This window comes from Malaya genurostris, chromosome 2, assembly GCF_030247185.1.
Source record: "Malaya genurostris strain Urasoe2022 chromosome 2, Malgen_1.1, whole genome shotgun sequence".
NCBI lineage: Eukaryota > Metazoa > Arthropoda > Insecta > Diptera > Culicidae > Malaya > Malaya genurostris.
The window spans coordinates 191624916-191649774 of NC_080571.1; the positions used below are offsets into that span (position 1 = coordinate 191624916).

General features: G+C 37.4%; 1 protein-coding gene across 1 annotated transcript in view; it reads right to left on the reverse strand.

Annotated features, from left to right (window-relative positions):
• Window positions 1-19299, reverse strand: part of LOC131432906 (probable cytochrome P450 303a1) — a 44103-nt gene extending 24804 nt beyond the window's left edge. Inside the window, exon 1 of the mRNA XM_058599484.1 lies at window positions 19071-19299. The gene's annotated coding sequence lies outside the window, so the exon portion shown is untranslated. The remainder of the gene's footprint in view (window positions 1-19070) is intronic.
• Between the last annotated feature and the right edge of the window lie 5560 nt (window positions 19300-24859).

Below are 24859 nucleotides of genomic sequence, written 5' to 3' on the forward strand. Positions count from 1 at the left end.
CAAAGCCATTTCTTTGATATACTAATTTTCTCATAACAGTCACTCTACGGACATTATGCCCCACCCTCGATTCAGCAGTATGCTTTGATTTAAAATATTGTTTTAAAGATTTAAAAAGAAATGTAGCATTGCAATTAGTTAATTACGCCCAAAAATTTCTGATGCAAATAATATTTCTTTTTCGGCTTTTTTTTTATTTTGATAATTCAAGGGGCATAATAAAGGACTATCCTAGAATACCCTCAATTATTCTAGGACAGTGGGGGCTATACGTGAAACACTTCCATTGTGGACAGATTGCGTGAAACACTTCCATTGCTTAAACAAATATTCATTCTAATTTAAATACACTGAGGTCTCTTTTCACGCGAGGTATACGTATCGCGTAAAAAAACGCGCAAAAAAACGCCTAATTTCGGTAATCTGCGTAAGTTTAGAAATTCGTGTAAAAAACGTAAAGTCAAAGAATTTTTTTTTGATTCCAAATATCCCAGACATACAAGAAACGTCCAGATATGATAAAATCTAAAAAAAAAATTGGGGTGATGCAAATTTTTTTAGAAATGCTTGGAACGTTGAAATATGGTGTAATATCACAAAAAATAATATTTTGGAAGAAAACGACTTTGAGACCGAGTAACTTCGGGAATCAGCGCAGAAAAACCCGCAAAATTGAAAAAAAAATTATGCTAAATGTCTTAAAAATGCATAAAACGTCCGAATCTGGTGTAATCTTAAATAAATTTGTTTTAAAGGGTAAGTTGTTAACTGCAGCTGGTGCACTTTGTTCTATAGGAGATGATGATGGATTCGTTGAAGGGGATGCTTCATTGTTGTTGGTGGCTGTCACAGGTGTACTGGGGTTGCTTGGGGTTGGTGTGAAGGAAGCACCGTTGTCCTTTGGTGTAGTTGTCTCCTTGTCCAGTTTATCACATGGCTTACCGTAGTGAACAGCTTTTTGGCAATATTGACATGTGGCCATCTGATTGTCATAGGTAACAAGTGATATGCACAGAATTCTTGCATCTTGGCCGAAAATCACATAAGAAGGTATAGCCTTCTTCAAGTGTATGCGTAATAAACGTCTGCCATTTAGAATACCGAGGAAAAAATTCTTTCACTTTTCTTTTTCGATAGAGAGAATCTCTCCGTATTGGGACATAGTTTTGCGAATATATGAATCGGTGACTCTTGAGGGAAGATCATGCACACGCACTTCTATAGCACTATCTTCCATATATACTGGAATATTGTACTTAATATTCTCGTGCTCCACATAGTGCACATTGTTATTGTCTTTTGCGAATTGAATTGCATCCAACTTTTAAAAAAACTGGATGTAAACAACATTATTCGTCTTATTGCATTGAAGTAAATGCACATGTTTAATGTCAAGATGCATTTGCTCCTTACGCAAAGCTTTAAGTTCTCGTATCGAAGGTCGAATTTTGCACTGCCTGAAGTCAACAACAATCGTATTCTTTCGTGTCGGCGGTAGCTTTTGTTCGTTTGGTTTACTCATTTCGAGGTCGTTCTATTGTTCACTACACAATACTGTACTTGGTCTCTTCTGTCCTGAACGTAAGCGGTTTTGTTTTATCGACTGACTTGGATGAGATGTGAAAGCGAACTGACTATCTGACACTTGTTTTAGGTCACTCTCTGCCACAAATTTTTGATTATTTTCACAATTTTTTCAGATTACACCAGATCTCGACGTTTCGTGAATTTCTAAGACAATTGGTAAAAAAAATCCCAGTCGATATTTTGAAAAAAAATGTGGTTACATCAGATCTGGTCGTTATATGCATTTCTAAGACAAAAAACTGACTGGAAATTTTTACTTTGCAATAAGGACTGTAATTCTGCTGTCACAATTTGGTCTGAGATCGTCTCTTACGCAATAAATAAGTTCATTCCCAAGAAGGCATGTCGTGCATCAACGAATCCACCCTGGTGAAACTCTACATTAAAATACTACAAGTCAACCAAAAGGTTGACCAAGCATTCAGGAAATTCTCAAAACACCCTTCCGTCCAACTTAGGAACTATTATCTGTACTACAACACTCGGTATAAATGTTTGAACAAAGCGCTATACCATGCACATCTACGCCGAACTCAAAATAATCTAAAAATTAAACCGAAAAACTTTTGGAACCATGTCAATACTCAACGGAAAGAAACTGGATTGCCAAACCAGATGTCATTTGATGGAATAGAAGCTACCACTACTTTTGGCATTTGTGAACTATTTCGCAAACACTTCAGCAGTGTCTTTTCTGCAGAAATTTTGAGTAGCCATCAGGTTCTTGAAGCAGCAAGCAACGTACCTATACGTCCTTCTATTGGTTCACATCCTATTATAACTACCACAATCATAAAATCCGCATGTGCTAAATTAAAATCATCATATAGTGCCGGACCTGATGGTATAGCTTCCCTAGTGCTAAAAAAATGCTCCGAGAGCCTTCTCGTACCATTATCAATAATGTTCAATACTTCTCTACGTACCGGAGTATTCCCCGATCCGTGGAAAAAATCATTTATCTTTCCTGTGTTCAAAAAAGGCGACAAGCGACATATATCCAACTACAGAGGAATAGCTGCGCTGTGTGCAGTTTCTAAGTTATTCGAAATAATCGTTCTCGACTTCATCACTTATAACTGCTCTAACTACATTTCTTCAACTCAGCACGGTTTTATGCCTAAACGATCTACATCTTCAAATCTTGTGTCTTACACATCATTTATCATCCAGTCATTACAAGCGCGACTGCAAGTCGACGCTATATACACGGATTTCTCAGCTGCTTTTGACAAAATAAATCATTAAATAGCCGTTGCTAAATTAGCAAGGCTTGGATTCAATGACGCACTTTTGGCCTGGTTTCAGTCTTATCTAACAAATCGTGTACCTCAAGGCAGTAATCTCGGACCCTTCATATTTCTACTTTATTTGAACGATCTAAACTTATCGCTGAAGTGCCTAAAACTATCATTCGCCGACGATTTTAAACTGTTTCAGCTCATCAGAGATTCTGAAGACACTGTATTCTTGCAGAAAGAGTTGGATAATTTTACTATGTGGTGTGACGTGAATAGGATGGTATTGAACGCAACCAAATGCGTCGTTATCTCATTCTCTCGTAAACGCTCAACAATTATATCCAACTATACTATCGCTCAAACAGTTATTAAGCGGGAATCCGTAGTCAAAGACCTAGGCGTTCTCTTGGATTGTAAACTAAGTTTAAAGGAACACATGGAATACATTATCTCAAAAGCTTCTAAAATGCTTGGATTCGTATTCCGCGTAACTAAGCACTTCACTGATATATACTGTTTAAAAGCGCTGTATTGCACTTTGGTCCGATCTACTCTCGAGTACGCTGCCGTTGTTTGGGCACCGTACTATCAAAACGGCATCCAGCGTATTGAATCTATCCAACGCAACTTCGTTCGCTTTGCACTTCGTCGTCTTCCTTGGAACGACCCTCATAACCTTCCCAGCTACCAGGACCGTTGTAAGCTAATTTATCTTGACCTGCTATCCGTTCGCCGTGATGTGCAGTGAAAGCAGTCTTTGTTTCTGATTTAATATTATCACGAATTGATTGTCCAGATCTGTTACAAAAATTGAATTTCGACATCCATCAACGCAGTCTTCGATACCAGCCATTTCTGAGGTTACCTCGTGCTAGAACAAATTATGCATATAACGAACCTTTCCTCAGCATGTGTCGCTGTTCTGATGTTTTCGATTTCCACTTGTCGCGTACTACTGCAAAAAAACGTTTCCGGAATACTCTCTCTAGTTAGCTTTAATTCTATCTACGATCTCAGAGACAGGACCAGTTAGAGTTTTCATGTTACTTTATTTATTTATTTATTTTTTTTTTAATTTGTTATGTTGAGATAAAGATTAGCGATAGTTGTATTTTTAAGCCAAAAAATGTATCTGTTGGATATTTGTAATCAGTAGATGCAAAAGACGAGAAGGTTTTATGCCTGTTGGAGAAAGAGGTTTAAAGAACCTCAGCTCCAGCGGGCTTTTCCCGGCTCCAAACAAATAAACAAATAAACGAAACAAGAACACCGTATAACTTCGGAAATCCGCGTAAAAAACGCGTAGCTTCGGAAATTAACGTTAAAAACCGTATAAAAAGCCGCGTAAAAAAGACCTCAGTGTGTAGCGAACACTAAACATTAGGTCTCAGGCACGGATGACGGTTTGCTTTCTTTCTCTTTCAGTTGTTGCGGCATTTTTCTCTTAAAAGTAACATGTAGTGTAAATTTAAAGTTGATAGTTTTTAGTGTTAAAGGAAAGGGATGATGGAAGCTTGGTAGTTGGAAAGGACAGGGAGAGGTTGTCGTTTGCATTTAGGGGATTTATGATTGTTCGTTTTTATTTGAGGTAAGAAACCAAAACATTTTACAGGGCTTTTATCATTGAATTTTCGTGTGGCTGTGTTCTACCGAAAAATAGTGTATGGTACGGGATTCTGTTTACGATTTGTGAATGGAGGTAGTTAGTTGAAACGGTGTGTTCCTTGTATCACTATTTATGTGTAGGTTTTCTGAAATGCAAATAAATAAATGTATATATGCACCATATATACATTGCAGGAAGCGATCGAGGGGATTGTATTATCTGCAGTGGTGTGAACAGATAAGATGTGTTAAGAGAGCAAGCAGGTCCGATCGACCAATTACTGCTTTTTATAGAACTCTAATGGAACTATTCATGTCGATTATATACGAAGGAGAATTTATAGCTTTTAGGTTTGGTTTGTAATAAATTTTCATGACATCCGACTGCGTTTCTCTGAACTATAATAACGTTTTTAACTGGTGATGGTGGTGGGCTCACCTTGTCCGGTGATGGTGAATTCACTTCGTCCGCATCCCACTCGAAAATAGAAATTACTTTATCGTTTTTCCATCTCTTAAGGTGAAATGTAGTCTGAAAAAAGGCTCGCAAAATTTTAACCTTTTGAGTTGACCGAATCGTCGCACAAAGCATAACAAGTAAAACCGACACATAGGAACCAGCAATACTTTCAGTGATTGAGCGCAGTAGGCTTACCACTCGTTTTGTTGGCTTATAAAAAAGACTCATTGATTCGTAATGGACTTTTGAATCCTTCAGCTTTAAAAATATCCTAATTCAATCGTTATTATTAGTGATTACTATTACACTAGACCTATGAATCATGAGTAATTATGATTGACTAACATGGGGTTATGCATTGACTAACTTGCTTACCATGTATATACCTGAGTTTAGTAGCAAGCATGGGTTCTCCTTCAAAAGAACAATTGAAGACAAGAAAATATTCAAGTATTTTCGGTATCTTTGACAGTAGTTCACCAGACCCTTTACGCCGATAAGATGAAATTTATGTAAAAGTATTCACTAGACAAGCATGATAAAGCGCGGTCGAATTTCCTTATCGAATAAAACACTGTTAAAATAAATTACTGGACTGGAATTACTGCCAATATATTCCATTCAAATAGGCTTTCATTGTCATCTTCGAATAAGTCGAATAAGTGGTTATATTATTATTTTTCTTCGTATCGTAGCAAAGTCCTGGAATAACATTCCTTTTGTGGAATTTGGCCATTCTGTTTCAACAGACTTCGCCGCCGATTCTTAGTGTACAGAATCATTGCATGGCTAGTACTATGGATCCTACTGACACTAAGAAACCTTCCAGGTCGAGGCACGAACATACGACAACTGGCTTGTAAGACCAGCGCCCTATGCATTGAACCACCAACCCGGGCCGTATCGTAATTGTAATAATTTTTGCTCACGATAAAATGCCACCGTGCCCATCGTGCATTTCTCACACCATCTCAATACGAAACAGCAGCGCGCAAGCAATAAAAAAAATGCGGAAAAGTTTATGTAAACTTCTTCAAATTTCGGTTGTTTTGGCTTAAGTTTTATAATTTTAAGTTGCATTTTCAGATTCTTTGTGAAATTCTGCTACAAACATTACTTTTCAGTTCTAAAATCATCCCTGTGGAACGGAATAGTAACCGTTTATACATTTCAAAGGCCAACTACGGCTCAGCAAAGCCAAATTTCTAAATTCTAAGAATATTTAGTTGTGATAAATTTAATTGCGAACACTTAAGTGTTTTTAGTTTTTCGAAAATCGGTCTAGTTTTTGAATAATTGATCAACAACGCGACGAGCGCATTCCACTACATTTCATCTTAAGGAGGTAAGCTAATGAAAATCACTTTTTGAAAATTTTAACCAAGAGCCTCAAGATAACACCAGGAAGATTTTTAATAAGAATATTAAATATTCCATCATCATCAGGAGCCTTCATTTTTTAAATTTTCCTCATGAATGACCTAATTTCATAAAAATCCAGTAATGTCATCTTGAGTTGAAATAGGATCATATTTCAGTGAGACATCGGTTTCAATAAGACTCACAACGTTCAAATTAAAATTGTGAACACTTTCGAACTGAAGAGCAAGTTTTTTAGCTTTTTCGCCGTTTGTATGGAATATTTGATTTCCTTCTTTGAGAGGAAGAAATCTCTGTGGTTTCTTATGGACATATCTGTGGTTTCTTAAGAACCTTAGAATGTTCCTAGTAAGGTTTAGAATATTGTTCAATTTTCAATTCGCAATGATTCACATTATTTTCAATGTGTTATCTGTATTCGAACCAATTAGCTCTATGATAGTTGGATATACAGGGTGGCAAGTGACCGGTAAAATCAGGAAAATTTCGGGAATTTAGAACCGGGCAAAATATTATTAGCCCAAATATGAGTAACAATGTTGTAATAATGATTTTGTCTATTCAACAATTGAAAAGTTGGAGGTAATATTCAATTTTGCGTTTGAGCGAGATGTTCAGAAAATATGTGTTGAAACAGCTTGTTGTCCATTGGAAATTGGGTCAACACCACATGTCTCGTCCAAAGACTTTTAAGGGTTTTAAATCAATCAGAAATTTCAGACCCTCTTAGAAGCATTTTAATTGCTTTCATGCCAACAGTAAAAACATATTTGAAGCAGTTGACTGCAAATTGGCCCCTTCTCTCAGCGATTGTATCCTTCGATGGCTAAATCATCCACCGAGGTCACGGATCTAATCACTGTTTTACAGTGGAATTGCAGAAGTATCATCTCAAAAATAGATTCTTTTAAATTTCTAGTAAATAATCTGAAATGTGACGCATTTGCATTGTGCGAAACTTGGCTAACTTCTGAAATATCCTTAAACTTCCACGATTTTAACATTATTCGCCTGGATCGAGATGATCCCTATGGAGGAGTACTTTTAGGGATCAAAAAGTGCTATTCTTTTTATCGAATTAACCTCCCCTTGATACCAGGTATTGAAGTTGTCGCATGTCATGTTACAATCAAAGGTAAGGACCTTTGTATTGCTTCCATCTACATTCCCCCTAGAGCCTTGGTTGGGCATCGGCGGCTCAGTAATATCATAGAGCTCCTTCCCGCACCGACGTTGGTTTTAGGAGACTTTAACTCACACGGTACGGGATGGGGCTGTCTTCACGACGATAACAGATCAGCTATGATCCATGATATTTGCGACAACTTCAATATGACAATCTTGAATACGGGAGAAATGACACGGACTCCTGCACCACCAGCAAGACCAAGTGCGCTGGATTTATCCCTTTGCTCGACATCGCTACGGTTGGATTGCACGTGGGAGGTAATTCCTGATCCCCACGGTAGTGATCATCTACCGATCGTAATATCAATCACCAGCGGCTTAAAACCATCGAAGACAATCAATGTTTCGTATGACCTCACACGAAATATTGATTGGAATAGCTATGCGACCTCGATATCTGAGAAACTTGAAAGAACTCAACAACTTCCTCCGGAGGAAGAGTACACGTTTTTGGCTGGCTTGATTCTCGATACTGCGATTCAAGCTCAGACGAAACGTGTACCCGGCGCGAAAACTAACATCCGTCCTCCCAACCCGTGGTGGGACAAAGAGTGCACAAATTTAAACGCGGAGAGAGCCTCCGCGTATAAAAAATTCAGAAAAAATGGAACACCTGATAATTACCGGAATTACGCGGCGTTAGACGTTAAAACTAAGAACTTGATTAGAGCCAAGAAACGCGGTTACTGGCGTCGGTTTATAGACGGCTTAACGAAAGAAACATCTATGAGCACTCTTTGGAACACAGCCCGACGAATGCGCAAACATAACACCACGAATGAAAGCGAGGAATACTCCAACCGCTGGATATTCGATTTCGCTAAAAAAGTATGCCCAGACTCTGTTCCGGAACAGAAGATCACCCGCGCCGCGACAGCAAATACAAACGAATCACCGTTTTCGATGGTAGAGCTCTCACTTGCACTTTTGTCATGTAACAATAAAGCCCCGGGATTAGACAGAATAAAATTCAACTTGTTGAAAAATCTGCCTGACCCCGCCAAAAGGCGCTTGCTGAATTTATTCAACAAGTTCCTCACGGGTAATATTGTCCCACACGACTGGAGACAAGTCAGAGTTATCGCCATTCAAAAACCAGGGAAACCAGCCTCCGATCACAATTCGTATCGGCCGATTGCTATGCTTTCCTGTATCCGGAAATTGTTCGAAAAAATGATTCTGTTTCGTCTAGACAATTGGGTCGAAACTAATGGTTTACTTTCAGATACACAATTTGGTTTCCGCAGGGGCAAAGGAACGAACGATTGTCTTGCGTTGCTCTCAACAGAAATTCAAATGGCATTTGCTCGTAAAGAACAAATGGCGTCAGTTTTCCTAGACATTAAGGGGGCTTTTGACTCAGTTTCTATAAATATCCTATCTGAGAAGTTGCATCAGCATGGTCTTTCGCCAGTTTTGAACAACTTTTTACATAATCTATTGTCTGAGAAACACATGTACTTTGCGCATGGTGATTTGTCGACAATACGATTCAGCTACATGGGTCTTCCTCAGGGCTCATGCTTAAGCCCCCTTTTATACAATTTTTACGTAAGTAATATCGATGAATGTATCAACACATCTTGCACGCTAAGACAACTTGCCGACGACAGCGTTGTGTCTATTATAGGACCCAAAGCTGCCGATCTCCAAGGACCATTACAAGATACTCTCGACAACTTATCATCATGGGCTCTTCAAATGGGTATCGAGTTCTCTACGGAGAAAACTGAGCTGGTTGTATTTTCGAGGAAGCGAGAACCAGCACAATTACAGCGTCAACTAGGGGGTGAAACCATAGCTCAGGCCTTCACATTTAAATATCTAGGGGTCTGGTTCGACTCCAAAGGCACCTGGGGATGTCACATTAGGTATCTGAAACAAAAATGCCAGCAGAGAATCAACTTTCTCAAGCTGGAAAGAATTCAGTATCGTTGTTTGCGTATTGCCTTGGGTTGCATGCAATCGACTCATACGATGAGCCTCGAAGTGCTGGCGGGCGTTCTTCCACTGAAAAACCGGTTCTGGGATCTCTCATATCGTTTGCTCATTCGATGCGACATTTTGAATCCTCTGGTGATTGAAAACTTCGGAAGGTTAGTTGAGCTTAACTCTCAAACCCGTTTTATGTCCTTGTATTTTGATTACATGGCTCAGAATATTAATCCTTCTTCGTTTGTTTCCAACCGTGCTCATTTCTTGGATACTTCCGATTCTACTGTGTTTTTTGACACATCCATGAGAGAAGAAATTCGTGGAATTCCGGATCACGTGCGCCCTCAAGTGGCCCCAAATATTTTTTATAATAAATTTAGAACAGTCAACTGTGAAAAGGTGTTTTACACTGACGGATCAAACATCAACGAGTCCACAGGCTTCGGCATCTTCAATCAAAACATCACCGCTTCTTACAAACTCAGTGATCCGGCTTCAGTTTACGTTGCAGAATTAGCTGCTATTCAGTACACCCTCGAGATCATTGAAACCATGCCCAAAGACAATTACTTCATTGTCACGGACAGTCTAAGTTCAATAGAAGCTCTCCGGGCAATGAAGCCAGGAAAGTATCCCCCATATTTCCTGGGGAAAATACGGGAACATTTGAGAACTTTATCTGAACGGTCTTATTTAATATCGTTAGTCTGGGTCCCTTCGCATTGTTCCATTCCGGGCAATGAAAAGGCAGACTTATTGGCTAAAGTGGGCGCATTGGAAGGTGATATTTATGAAAGACCAATCTGCTTCAATGAATTTTTCAGTATTTCTCGTCAGAAAACTCTCGAAAGTTGGCAAACTTCATGGACGAATGACGAACTGGGACGATGGCTACACTCCATTATCCCTAAGGTATCGACGAAACCTTGGTTCAAGGGGATGAACGTGAGTCGTGATTTCATTCGCGTTATGTCACGGCTCATGTCAAATCACTATACATTCAACGCACATCTCCGGCGTATCGGGATCGTGGAGAACGGGCTCTGCACCTGTGGCGACGGTTATCAGGACATCGAGCATGTCGTGTGGTCGTGCGTAGAGTATCGTGACGCCAGGTCGAAGCTACTGGAATCCCTCAGGGCCCGAGGTAGACCGACTGAGGTTCCGGTTCGGGATGTGTTGGCGAGTCGGGATAGTTCATATATGCTTCTCATATACCAGTACCTTAAACACATTGATATACAAGTGTAATGTGTTATTCCTCGCTCAGAAAATATAATCTCCACCTACAGGTTCGACACTAACATCCGCCCGATTCTCTCGATCCCCGTCCCTGTCCACCATCTTCATTGGAATTAACAAGATCTTTTTTTTTGTCACTAACTTTTTCGTTCCCCTCTCCCTGTTTTTTCACCATCTCGATGGCAACTAATTAGATCTCTGTCGTTTTCAAACATTTTGTTCCCACACCCCTTTTTTACCCCGTTTCCCACAATATTTACTTCTTTTTTTTCATTCTCTTCCGTAACATCACCATCACCGGAAGACCGCTCCAGTCAATGACCAGCATGCGGGCCACCCGCCGGGCCTTCGTAGCCTGGGGGTGTTTCCCGCGGACCCTCACGGACCGAAGAATGCGGCCAACATAGAAAATTACCATCGCCATCTGGAATCATCTCATCCTAAATTCAATTCACCGGCCACTACCTATCGCCAGATACTATATTACATATTGATACTACTCTAGTTTTAAGTTAGACGATAATTAAGATTAGTAAATACCCTTGGCATCTTAGAGCTTAAGCAGTGTGCCTTAATATTATATTATATTATTGAATAAAAAAAAAAATCAATCAGAAAGTATCAGAGCTTTCTTAGTTGTTATAAACAACAACACAATTAAAGCTCATAATGAAAATTAAGAATAATTCTGCTTGATTTTTATTGAGTATGAGAATAAGCGAAACACTTGCAAAATTGTTGGCAGTCTTAACGAAAAAAAATTTAATAAAATTATTTAGAATTCTTGGGAGCCTTTATGTTTTTAAGTTTGCTAATGATTCCCATTATGTCATCATAATTTGTCTCAGCAATGGCAATTGTCTTAACAATTCTTGTGTATGCCCATTGCTCATATTTGTGGGAGATTTCAATCGAACTTACAAAATTGAAAACATTATCGACTGAGATCTTATCCACTGTTTGCAGGAAGTGTTCGATTTCCTTCTTTGAGAGCTGAAACTGGTTTCTGAGAACTAGTATAGAACATTAGAAAGGTTCAGAATATGGTTTAATTTGTTCAGTGAATTTCAGAAACTTAGATTCAAATGAAAGGTCTTATGGTCCCATAGACTGCTACAGTATTTTAACAAAATATTTCACAAGCCAAATTTGTTTCTAGTTTAGATATTTTGTGTTGGTATTAAAAAAAAACAATTTTGAATCTTCGAATTTCCGAGGCCCCTAAATTTTTTTGGCTCCGGGGGGATTCCTTCCTTTCCCCCTCCACTCTCGGCAGCCCAGTTCATGGTACCCATAACTTGCTATTGAATTGCATCTTTATCCGATTTCCGGTTCCGAAATTACAAAGTAATATGTGCAAATCTATGAAGAACTAAGTTTTCAAAAACTAAGATGCAAAGAAAATGTTTCAATTTTTTTAAAAAGTCCCCAAAAATTAAATCAAGATCCGACTTTTGGTTTCGATATTACAGTGCGATAAGTGGAAAATTTTAATTTCATGAGTATTTTGCCTTTCTCATATAGAAAGCTTATGCAATCACTGTGAAAACCTACTCTTTAATCACACCCGGAGGGCCGAATGTCGTATACCATTCGACTCAGCTCGACGAACTGATCAAATGTCTGTGTGTGTCTGTAAGTGTGTGTATGTGTGTATGTAACAAAATTGTGCACTCGATTTCCTGGGAGATGGCTGGACCGATTTTCACAAACTTAGATTCAAATTAAAGGTATCTTCGTCCCATATTGAATTTTACCCGGATCGGAGTAGAGGGGTAAAATGTGCAAAAAAATGAATACAATGTGTACTCGTTTTTCTCAGCTTAGGTTCAATTGAAAGGTCTTACAACTCCATAAAATCCTACAAATTCTCTTTCGGATACGGTTCCGGAATTATAGGCTGGTAGGTTTAAAAAAATTAATTTCCAAGGATGTGTTTTGCTTTTTTCATATAGAAAGGTTATGCAATTACTTGGAAAATCGACTAGCAAAAATTGTGTCATATACCATTCGACTCAGTTCATCGAGCTGAGCAATGTCTGTGTGTGTTTATGTGCGTGTGTGTATGTGTCAAATAATCTCACTAGGTTTTCTCGGATATGGCTGATCTGATTTTGACAAACTAGGATTCAAACGAAAGGTCTCGTGATTCCATACGAAAATTCTGATTTCCATCTGGATCCGACTTCCGGTGTGTGAGTGAACCAACTTCGTTTTCTTAAGGATGACCTAAGCGAGCAAAGCACTGTTTCCTCCTGTATACTAGTTAATGCACGTACAATCCCTTGGCTTCTTTCAAAAATCGAAGAGACACATTTTGAATAGAATGTATATATATATATATATATATATATATATATATATATATATATATATATATATATATATATATATATATATATATATATATATATATATATATATATATATATATATATATATATATATATATATGAATATATTTAAAGCTACTATTAGATAAATGATCGAGTTCAAAGATTAATTGGAGGACACTTTCGGAAAAATTATTCCTATCGATTAATTTGTGGAGATGGACCAAAGAATATATCCAAACTTAGACTTATTCGAAAGCTACTTAGAAGTCATTTATAAAGTTTATAAGGATACGGCGAACTTTCCGGTTTGGAAGATGTAATCTTATAGGTGACAAATCGCGTTATTTTTCAATTCACCAAAATGCCAAATTCTATGCGGATTAAGCTATCAAACACGCCCCATTTTTATATTCTCGTAATAATACGCCGATGATAGTTGTGAGGGATTTCAATATAGATGCCTAAAAACAAGATAATATTGAATTCATTGATTTCATGAGCAAGTATATGACGTTGGATATGAAATCTGCTCCTTCACAAGCTACTACGCCAACCATATCGGTATCTCATCCACTGACAACAGGTCAGTTTGGAAATAGATGACGGAGATCAGCGGCATCAATCGGAATTCGAATTCAACTTGTCACTCTCCAACACAAACGCCATAGTTCTTTTCCGAACCACCATTATTTTATTATATAGAACTTTAAAAATTAATATTTAATTGTGTGTCAGAATATTTGATGTAACTTATCCGTACTTTAGTGTGGGTGCATAGTTTCAAATTCTAGTAGTGAAGAAGGGGAATGTTTGAATAATTCACACCAGTGCAGCAAAACTTCATTCAAATCAATTGAAACTGAAAGTGGAACACATTGACGATCTCTCCACTGAAGTAAACTTCACTCTCTGACACACACAATGTTTGCTGACAGCCCGAACGAGCAGCATTCAGTTCATCACTCGTTTTTCTTCAATCGAGGCTCAGTTTAACCACCGCCAATTCATCTCTCGAAGTAACAAAATATCTCCTTTAATAGTGTGAGAGCGGCCTTCAAATGAGGTTCATGTAAACATTCGAATTGGTTCAAGATAATAGATGAAAGACTAACCAGATAGCTGAAATATCAATCACAGAATACTCATAAATTAATTGTTTCCTCCTTCAGTTTTCATTTTTAATACTTTACTCCATTTATAATTCTATTCGTTCGAATCTGCTTACTACCAAGAGCGAAGACAATGAAGCAGCTATACTACTTGGCACTTGAAACTGAGCAAGCAAAACTTCAAATGACTAGGTACGATTATTCAACTGACGATGAATCCTGGGAGCTTCACTTGAAATGGCAGCAAAAGTCAAATGAATTAGTAGAGATACGCTGACGGTCAGCGGATAATAAACTTCATTTTCATCTTATATTATTCGATTGAAAATGAAATTTTACCGCACTGATTCACACAATCGATCCATTAACTGATATTTGAAAGTGTGTAGGAGGCGTGCCGGTTTTATTCATATTCACGACATCCAGTTATGTCTCTAACATTACCCACCCGATTTTTACCGTTTCATATCTCAAAACCCTTCCAGCTGAATTTTAGATAACCAGACGTTGAGAGAAATTGTACACCGTCACTTAAACCGGCGAACCAAAATACGTAAAAAAATTTCTAAACTGATCTCAAAACTACACAACTCGATAGTCATTATCAGTAGGCAACTAAACAAACCGATTTCGGCTATTCTGGTTCCCGGTATCCGGTTCCGGAAGTACCGGAAATAGTGGTCATATATACCGAAATAGATCTCACTCACTTTTCTCAGCGATGGTTCGACCGATTTCCACAAACTTTGATTCAAATGAAAAGTCTTCCGGTCCAATACGGAATTCCTGAATTTATTCCGGATCCGACTTCCGGTTCCGGAGTTATAGGGTTAAGTGTGTTCAATATTGTACACCGTCACTTAAACCGGCGAAACAAAAAACGTAAAAAAATTTCTAAACTGATCTTAAAACTACACAAATCAATAGTTATTATCAGTAGGCAACTAAACAAACCGATTCCGGCTATTCTGGTTCCCGGTATCCGGTTCCGGAAGTACTGGAAATAGTGGTCATATATATCAAAATGGATCTCACTCACTTTTCTCAGCGATGGTTTGACCGATTTCCACAAACTTTGATTCAAATGAAAAGTCTTCCGGTCCAATACGGAATTCCTGAATTTATTCCGGATCCGACTTCCGGTTCCGGAGTTATAGGGTTAAGTGTGTTCAATATTGTACACCGTCACTTAAACCGGCGAAACAAAAAACGTAAAAAAATTTCTAAACTGATCTTAAAACTACACAAATCAATAGTTATTATCAGTAGGCAACTAAACAAACCGATTCCGGCTATCCTGGTTCCCGGTATCCGGTTCCGGAAGTACCGGAAATAGTGGTCATATATATCAAAATGGATCTCAATCACTTTTCTCAGCGATGGTTTGACCGATTTCCACAAACTTTGATTCAAATGAAAAGTCTTCCAGTCTCATACGGAATTCCTGAATTTCATCCGAATCCGACTTCCGGTTCCGGAGTTATAGGGTAAAGTGTGTTCAATATTGTACACCGTCACTTAAAATATTTTCGGATGCAACAAACATGTTATGCATAAACAATCTCTTGGTTTCTTTCAAAAATCGAAGAGACAAATTTTGAATAGAATACCACATATTATATGTACCTGAGAAAGGCATCATTACACCACTAGGTGGATTAAAACAGCTTTTTATTTACTTTTCAATTAGCTGATTTTTAAGCTCTCATATTAGTTTCATCAAGATGGCACCGTGAAAGAGGGCCGACCTTGATCTTTTAAAACGTTCCGCTTCGTTCTGGAACGATAACAATGTTATCTTGCAAATCACAAAAATTTTCGTTACCAAGTTAAAGTTTGATGTTCTGGAAAACGTTCAAAACAAAGAAATCATCGAAATCTGCAAAGATGTTCGCATTCTAGCAGGCGGTTTATATGGAATAAGCGCTCTTTTCATCATTTTCGGAACAATCATCGGTGAGATTTACAAGAAAGAGTGCCTTAAAAAGCGTCTCTTGCCATTTACAAGAAAGAACTAAGGATCAACTCTGTTTCGGACTGATCTATTATCTAGCCACTACGCCGTAACTTTGACTAATGAAAAATTCTGGGCATTCAAGAAATCAGAACTTTGCAAACATCCTAAAGTTTTTGAAAAAGAGCCGAAGTTGAAGTAAATTTGGGCAATACAAAAAAAACTAGGAAAATCAGTTGCATAGAATTTGACAGATGTATTTTCGGGGTGTGAAACGAGAGAGATATATATATATATATATATATATATATATATATATATATATATATATATATATATATATATATATATATATATATATATATATATATATATATATATATATATATATATATATATATATATATATATATATATATATATATATATATATATATATATATATATATATTCAAAAATATCACTAGAAGATGCTTTCAAAAAAATTTGTTTTTCTAACTTGAATAAAATTATAAACTTTCTTTGGAGGGGACGGGTATAGCGTGATAGTCGATGCCTATCACGCAGCCCGCCTGGGTTCAATTCCCAACCCCGCACATAGGGCCAGAAAGATTTTCTGGTCCGAAGAGGCGAATGACCTTAAGATGTTAAAACCTCTATAATTGAAACAAAAAAAAACTTTCTTTGGGTATAAACTAACATAACCCAAGGGGAGGACGCTTAGAACAATGTGCCAATCACACATTAACACAATGCGTTGGTGCATTTATCAATATTGGCACTTTTGTTTTCAAACAGTTGGGCAGTTGCGCACACAATGGGCTCAGTTTTGACAAGTAGCTGTTTCATGGGGCACAGAGTGGTACACTTAGACTCACAGTATATCACTTGTTTTTTCAGAGGCACAATATAGTTTGTATTAAGCGACTCTCCCTTTGACATAACCTTTCCAATTTGTAAACAGTGATGTCAAGTTAATAAAAATTATTCTTTCTTTTGCATCATTTTAAACACACTTTAACCTATAGTTCCGGAATCGGAAATCTCTAAAATTTCTTCTGATAAGATGGAAAGATAGTAAGAAGAAATTATTGTACATTGCAATACGCTACCAGTAAATAAAAAGTAGCTGTCATTTTCAGATTCGATTTAATAACTTTCGTTTTCTAAATTGATATTTCTTTCATGCGTAGTAGCTTGTGAAGGAGCAGATTTCATATCCAACCTCATATACTTGCTCATGAAATCAATGAATTCAATATTATCTTGTTTTAGGCATCTATATTGAAATCCCTCACAACTATCATCGGCGTATTATTACGAGAATATAAAAATGGGGCGTGTTTGATAGCTTAATCCGATAGAAACTTAGAATATATTTAGAAAAACACTCTTTAAACAAAGATGGATTTTTAGCAGTGTTAAAAAAATTTTCGCTTTCAGAACATTTGAATCTGTATTTATCAGGAGAAGTAAAATACGAACCCTCCGGAGACTGCAAGGCTGACGACAAGCAGCAGAGGCCCGAGGGAAGTGTATACCGCTTCTACTTACGGTAAGAGACAACCCGGTGCCAGGCTGACCGGTACGGAACGTAGTATCTACGTACGGCTTGATCCTGGATGGAATTTACTCGGAACAGGAAAACTGCCGGAACAGGAAAACTACTTCTGAGATTTTTTTTATCTCATTTCGGAGTTCCGGCTAATAACCTGATTTTTTTAAAGTAGCGCATTCAAAATCGTACTGAAAGCTCTGCTTCATTGGTAGGCACCCTGTCGTGTGATAATCTCTTTCTCTTGCAATTTGAACAGTCCATCAAAACATTTATACAATTATATCTTCGGAACAGAAAGTGTCCGCCATGAGCATTGTGCTAAATCAATAACATGATAGTAACTTTCAAACGTGTTTAAGAAATCGATTCTCCGTAAAATTTTGGCAAATTGAAAAACAATGCGATTTGTCACCTATAAGATTACATCTTCCAAACCGGAAAGTTCGCCGTATCCTTATAAACTTTATAAATGACTTCTAAGTAGCTTTCGAATAAGTCTAAGTTTGGATATATTCTTTGGTCCATCTCCAAGACAAATTAATCGATAGGAATCATTTCTCCGAAAATGTCCTCCAATTAATCTTTGAACTCGATCATTTATCTAATAGTAGCTTTCAAAAGAGTATCAGCTTATTGAAACCGGTTCAGTAATCTTCCAGAAAATTGAGCGGAGAGAAACTTTTTGAAGAAGTGGTACGGTGTTTTCCAAAAAGTAATTTGAAATTTTTATGAAAACCTGATTAATTTCCAATTATATTGATTTCGTTTGTATCAGTTTGTTCTTAGCAGAGATGGGCAATTCGTTTGTGCGCATTTAAAAAGAACTAGTTCTTCCGAAAGGATTTTTTCAGAGATTGGCAATTTTCTATTCATTCTCTTCGTTATTTATTATTAAATAACGCATAGATTTACATTTGTAAATTGTACCTTATCGCTATAATAATCGTGTAGAAAAATTGATTGAAAATAATATTCATTCTCTTAAGATTTGTTACAAGTGTAACTGTTGAGCTCTGAATAGATCTTTGAACCGAGCTATTGTGCAAGTGGAATTACCATGCGCATTGCAAAGTTTGTTGAAAAAATGAATATACACGCAAGTATAAAATGATTTTGCAAGTGTAAAACGGACCATTTATGATATCTGAAGTACACATGAAAAGCAACCACTTATGACATAACTCTATAAAGTAATGAGAACGACTATTACACACTTTACAGCACTTTTTCAATATACGCAATATTCATTTTTCAACATTCCATGAAAATGCCACTCTATTTTGTACAATTTATTTCAAAGGTTCCCAAAGTTCTATCTAAACACACTCATCAATTTATAAAACTTCACCTGTAGCAATCAAACATATATCGACAGTAAAATTGCTTTTATGTAACCAAGTTATGGTGGTTTCACATAGGGAGTTGCAAGCAGAAAATAAGCATTTGCATGCCGGTTTAGAATGATAAAAACACACCAAATCAAACTCCTGCTAGCAGCTTGTTTGTAATCCCGTGCTTGCCAATTCGTTTATTGTAGTGGATGTAGGTCTGCAATTATTGAAACACCGCCAGAAGCTTTTACTTGTTCAATCAGCATACTTTTTTCTTCACTTAACTTGCGTAATTCACTTTCCGCGCGCGTACTATTCGACAGTGTTTTCCACTCGCATCAGCAATTTTCTAATAATGACTAAACCAAACAAATAGCCAGTTTCTTTTAATATAAGGTTTACCCCACTTTTACTTTCTTAGATGAGTGTTAGCACTTGCACGGACAAGTTCTTATTGCCAATCGCTTGATTAGTACGCCAGATTTGCGGTCAATATAAAGTTGTTGGGGGTAGCATCAGTCTATGAAAAACGCGATATACGGACTTCGATTGTGCTTTGACGTTGAAATATATTACTTAGATACTTTCTTGAGAAAATATATACCGTAAACAGTAAGTTTATTCTAATATTCCATTATATTTGAATTTGGATCGTTGTTCACCGAAATACCGAATGATATACGTACATGACACTTGGTGTTAATTTTGATACAACCCTATTTTTTCCTAATAAATGGCGAAGATTTCTGAAATAACATTTTTATTTAACCTTGATATTTGGAACATCAACTGAATAAATAATGTTGTATACTATCATCTACTTATAAAAATCGCTTATTCCACTAAAATGTATAATCGAACTGATTAGTGAATTAATAGCAGATTAAGTTCAATTATTTTAGACATTCATAGCGATAGCAGGAAGATCAGTTTTAAAAATAGTGATTTTTCAATAATTGAGTAATTCCATCAATGTAAAGCTTAAAAGATGGAGCAATCATAAATGATTTGCTCCGTTTTGGATAGAACTTTGCACGCGTCTTGACTTTCAAAACTAGAGATCGACGAAACAGCTTATTTCAAAGAACCGTTCACGATAAATTAGTTTTGTAATGTTAAGCGAACAAAAAAAAATGTCGCACGAATTTGAACTGAGGTTTCGTTATGAAGCTTTCTTATTAGAAAACTACCATTTCTCCCATAAATACGTTTATTTCATAAACCAATATAGATTAGTTTTTCTTCGCCGTAGCATCCACCATATATAGTACTTGGAACATAAAATATTTCGAGTACAGTCACAATGGATAGTATTTAATAAAACATATTACTACTAGTTCGCTTGAACATCGTATTAGTGGCCCTTATTACCGGTGTCACTACACGGTGAAAATCAAGTGAAGTGACTGTGACCCTTATTATGGGTATCACTTCACGGTGGAAATCAAGTGAAATGAATGTAGATCCTTTTTACTGAAGTCGCTTCTGAGACAAAAGTAATTACTTGAATGAACTTGATGTCATTATGAACATCACGCCACCAACATTTTGTTGAAAAAATTAGTTTTTTCCACCACAGTGATCACTTCACTATGCGTGATACCGGTAATAGGTAAAATCAAGTGAAGTGACATGTAAGTGAAGTGAATGTGAAAGTGGAGTGAGAACGGTAATAAGGGCCAGTATTTCGGTATTTATTAGGTATCTGTTATAAATAAAATTAAAATATATAGCCTTTTTCGTATTCACAGTACATGATCTCATAACTATTTCAGGATTGTTTATATCAGTACATCGCTTTTATTCAAAGTAAAATAGCTGGCTATTGGTTGAACTCATGGGGGTGGAAGTAGGCTAACATAAAATTATTATTAATATAAACTCTAATGGTCTTGATAAAATGATAAAGTAGTTTCAAGTATAGAAGGTTACGACAAGTAATAATGTCGCCAACTGGGACATTGGATAGTTTATCTTGGGTACGCAGAGAATTTATTTGTTGAGACCTGACATCACGATACACCACGCATGTCCAAACGACATGATCAATATCCCCATAACCGTCGCCCTGATTAGTGATTAGCCTCGGAGAGTCCAATTCGAAGAAGATGTGCATCTAACGTGTAATTAGTGGACATGAGTCTGGGCATCGCAAGAATGAAGTCCCTACTCACATACAGCCCCTTGAACCATGCCTTTGTCGATATTTTAGGAATAATTGAGTGCATCCATCGACCCAGATCATATTCATCAAAAACACTTGCCAGCTGCAAGCGTTCTTTAACAAGACGCGCTATACAATTTGTTGAAAGCAATCGGTCGCTCATAAATTTCCCCCGCAATATCATCATATTTGGCTAAAATGGCGTTCATTGCCTGGAATGGAGCGATGAGCTGGGAATCAGACTATAGTAATTTGATAATTATTATTCAATATGTCATCATGATACTGTTTTATTTTACCCACGAAAAACGGTTCATTCTTGCAGGTTCTTGAAACCTAAATGAGGCCGAAACATTTTTATTAAACATACCAAATCCAGTAGCATTTTCAATTCGTGACCGGTCGGTGTAAAACATTTTCTCAGAACCAATATGCCTGAACTTACTCGAAAAAGTTGAGTCAGGGTCATTTAGGAGGCTGACAATGAAACCTGCGTGATAATTTTTTCCATCATATGAAGCTGAAGTTGTGCGGGGTCATGCTTTCTCGAAAAGACGACCTGTTCTTTTTTCTCCGCTGAGAATTCGATACCCAGATGAACAGCCCAAACGGACAAGTTATCTAAGGTATATGAGGCAATGGACCAGCAACTGAACCATGTAGCTGACACTTCTAACCAGACGGAGTTGGTTCACAATTGTATGGATTAGTGAATCAAAGCTCTTCTGTACTTGGAAGGTAAGCGTATAGAAGGTGTTGCTCATACTCTTTTACATTAGTGGGCGAAGCAACGACGGAATATTGTTCGTTCTTCATCGTCGGCTGAATCCCTTCATGTGATTACTAGTTTAACGAGTGAGCAGTGGAATCGTTAAGCATCGTTGAAGTTTTCTTCTTCTTCATCTTCTTCACTCTGTTTGGCCATTGTTTACAGCTAAGACCTGGGGATGGATGACATGAGTGTATGCATTATCGCCAGCGATGGTTGAAGCTTTTACACCGATATTGTATTGTGACAGTATTTATGCTCCCGGTATATACGTATTTTTTCTAGTCTACCAGCATAATATTATTCGTTCCTATCAGCGGCCCTACAGTGCACATCGTTTGAACGATGTGCTACTAGCTGCATCAGTTAGCATTTTTATTTGTACTATGTTGGAGCTTTGTCCCGGGTTGGCGGTTCAATGCATAGGACGCTGGTCTTACAAAGCCAGATGTAGTATGTTCGAGCCCCGACATGGAAGGATTCTTAGTGTCAGTAGGATCCATGTACTAGCCATGCAATGATTCTGCACACTAAGAATCGGCTGCGAAGTCTGTTGAAACAGAAAGGCCAAATTCCACAAAAGGAATGTAATGCCAAGACTTTGCTAGAGCTTTGAAACGTACGCCACCGAGGTTACCTTGTCCTCGTAATGAAATTGAAGTTTTGATTGAATCAACTAAGGCATACCAACTAATTTTGAGGGCAGTAGACAAACGGGTGGATTACAGGTTTGCTTGTGAGAGGTCGTCGCTTCTACTTCCTCCGCTGAAATATCTTAGCTTCGACTACGTCACATTGATAGAGATGCGATAAAACTTGCGAAAAAACTTTGCTTCTGTGACTATTTGTGACAAAGGGGGGATGGGGAGTCAAAAATCGTAAAAAAAACCGTAATGTCTTTTATGGACAGCCCCTTATCGTCTTTTTGCAAGGTCGGGCAGATTCTTCACCAAGTTGAATTTTATTTTGTCCAGCCCAGGAGCGTCATTGTTAAAAGACAAGAGTCCTATAGGAAATTCCATCATTGAAAAGGAGCTATCAATGAAACCATTATATAGAGGAGACTCCCGATTAATGCGATTCCTCATTCGTCTGGCCGTGTTCCAAAAAGGGCTCATTGAGGTTTCTATTAACAAACCTTCTACAAAATGTCTACACTAACTACATTTACTGGCTCAAAGTATGCTCTTGTACTTGGTTTCTAATGTCAAGAATTTTTCAAAATTCTGAGGAGTTCCTTTCCTCTGTTTAAGGTGAAATGTAGTCCCAAAAAATACAAGCAAAATTTCAACCGCTGGAATTGAACGAATTGTCACACAGAACATAACAAGCAAAACCGACACAAAGAAACCAGGAATATTTTCAGTGTTAAAGTGTTAAACCAGGAATATTTTCAGTGTTAAAGGTACAAACATTGTCCTGTGCTGTAAAATAATTAAGTTTTACTTATAATCTCTCTAAGTCTCTTAAGCCTATTCTTGAAAACAACACTAGATACAGAAAAGTCAAAAAGGTCGTACACACTATTGAAAACATTACACAATAGTCCTACACGGTTCGTTCTGATCATACTCCGTTCTTCGTAAGTCGAGTCGCAAGAAATTCCGCGCTCGTAGCGTTCTTGGTGGGACATTTATAAATATTTGCGAGAGAATCTCATGAGTCCATTCAGCAATTTCGCTATAAACACAGCTCTGAGTACATATATTCCGTCGTTTGTCTAGTGTGTCCATGTCGAGCAAACGACAGCGCTCAATGTATGGTGGAAGTTCTGACGGATTACGCCAGTGCAGAGATCTAAGAGCAAATCGTAGGAATCGTGATTGTATTGCTTCAATTCTATTGATCCAAAAACTGGCGTAAGGAAACCAAATATGCACCGAGGCTGCAACGGTAGACCGTACTAACACGTAATATAACGCTCGCAAGCAGTATGGATCAGTAAACTCTTTGGCGAACCTAGGTTTCTATTTGCTTGATCAATTATATGCGAATAGTGATGTCTGAAGAAGAGCTGAGAATCAAGAAGCACATCCAGATCTTTGAAAACAGTTACTCTTTCAAGTGTTTCCCCAGAAATAGTGAGGTTTCTGACTATCGGGCTTTTTTATATGTGAAAGAAATTACAGAGCATTTGGACACACTTATAGTCACAAAAATTGTTTAGGTGCTGCTTAAGTTCGAGGCAATCAGCTGTCGATTGCACAGCAAGAAACAGTTTCAAATCGTCCGCATACATAAGTTTGCATCCTGGTGGAATTACAAAAGAAATGTCATTAAAAAATAATGAAAACAGCAATGGTCCTTAAGGAACATCTTATTCGTTAATGAAGTTGTGTGACTCGACATTTCCTAGCTTCACTGATAAAACTCGGCCTACGAGATATGATTTAAGCCACTGAGAGAAACTAGATAATGCACCAGGACGCTCCAGTTTCGCAAGCAAGAGCGTATGATCTACACGGTCGAACGCAGCTTTCAGGTCCGTATATAATGTATATATTTGTGATCCAGTTTCAATGTTCTTAATACAAAGGTAACAAAATTGTGTCAAGTTAGTGATTGTAGATCTGCCTGGATAAAAACCATGCTGATCATTAGAGATATATGTCCGTGATATATATGAAACCGTGACTGCGATAATGATTGGTTGACAATTAAAACTGGCTGAGAGCGCGAACGAGACCGACAATGCTGAAAAGTTTATGTAAACTTCTTCAAATTTTGGATTCTTCGTGAAATTTTGCAACCAACACTATTTTTTAGTTCTAAAACCATCCCCGTGGAACGGAACAGTAGCTGTTTATATATTTCAAAAACCAAGTACGGTTCGGGTAAGCAAAATTTCAAAATCGAAGAATACTTAGCTGTGATAAATTTAATTGCGAACATATTTTTTGGCTTTTCGAAAATCGGTCTAGTTTTTGATTAATTGACCAGAAACGCGATGCGCGCATTCCGATACATTTCACCTTAAAAAACGTCTTGCAAGTTTTTTTT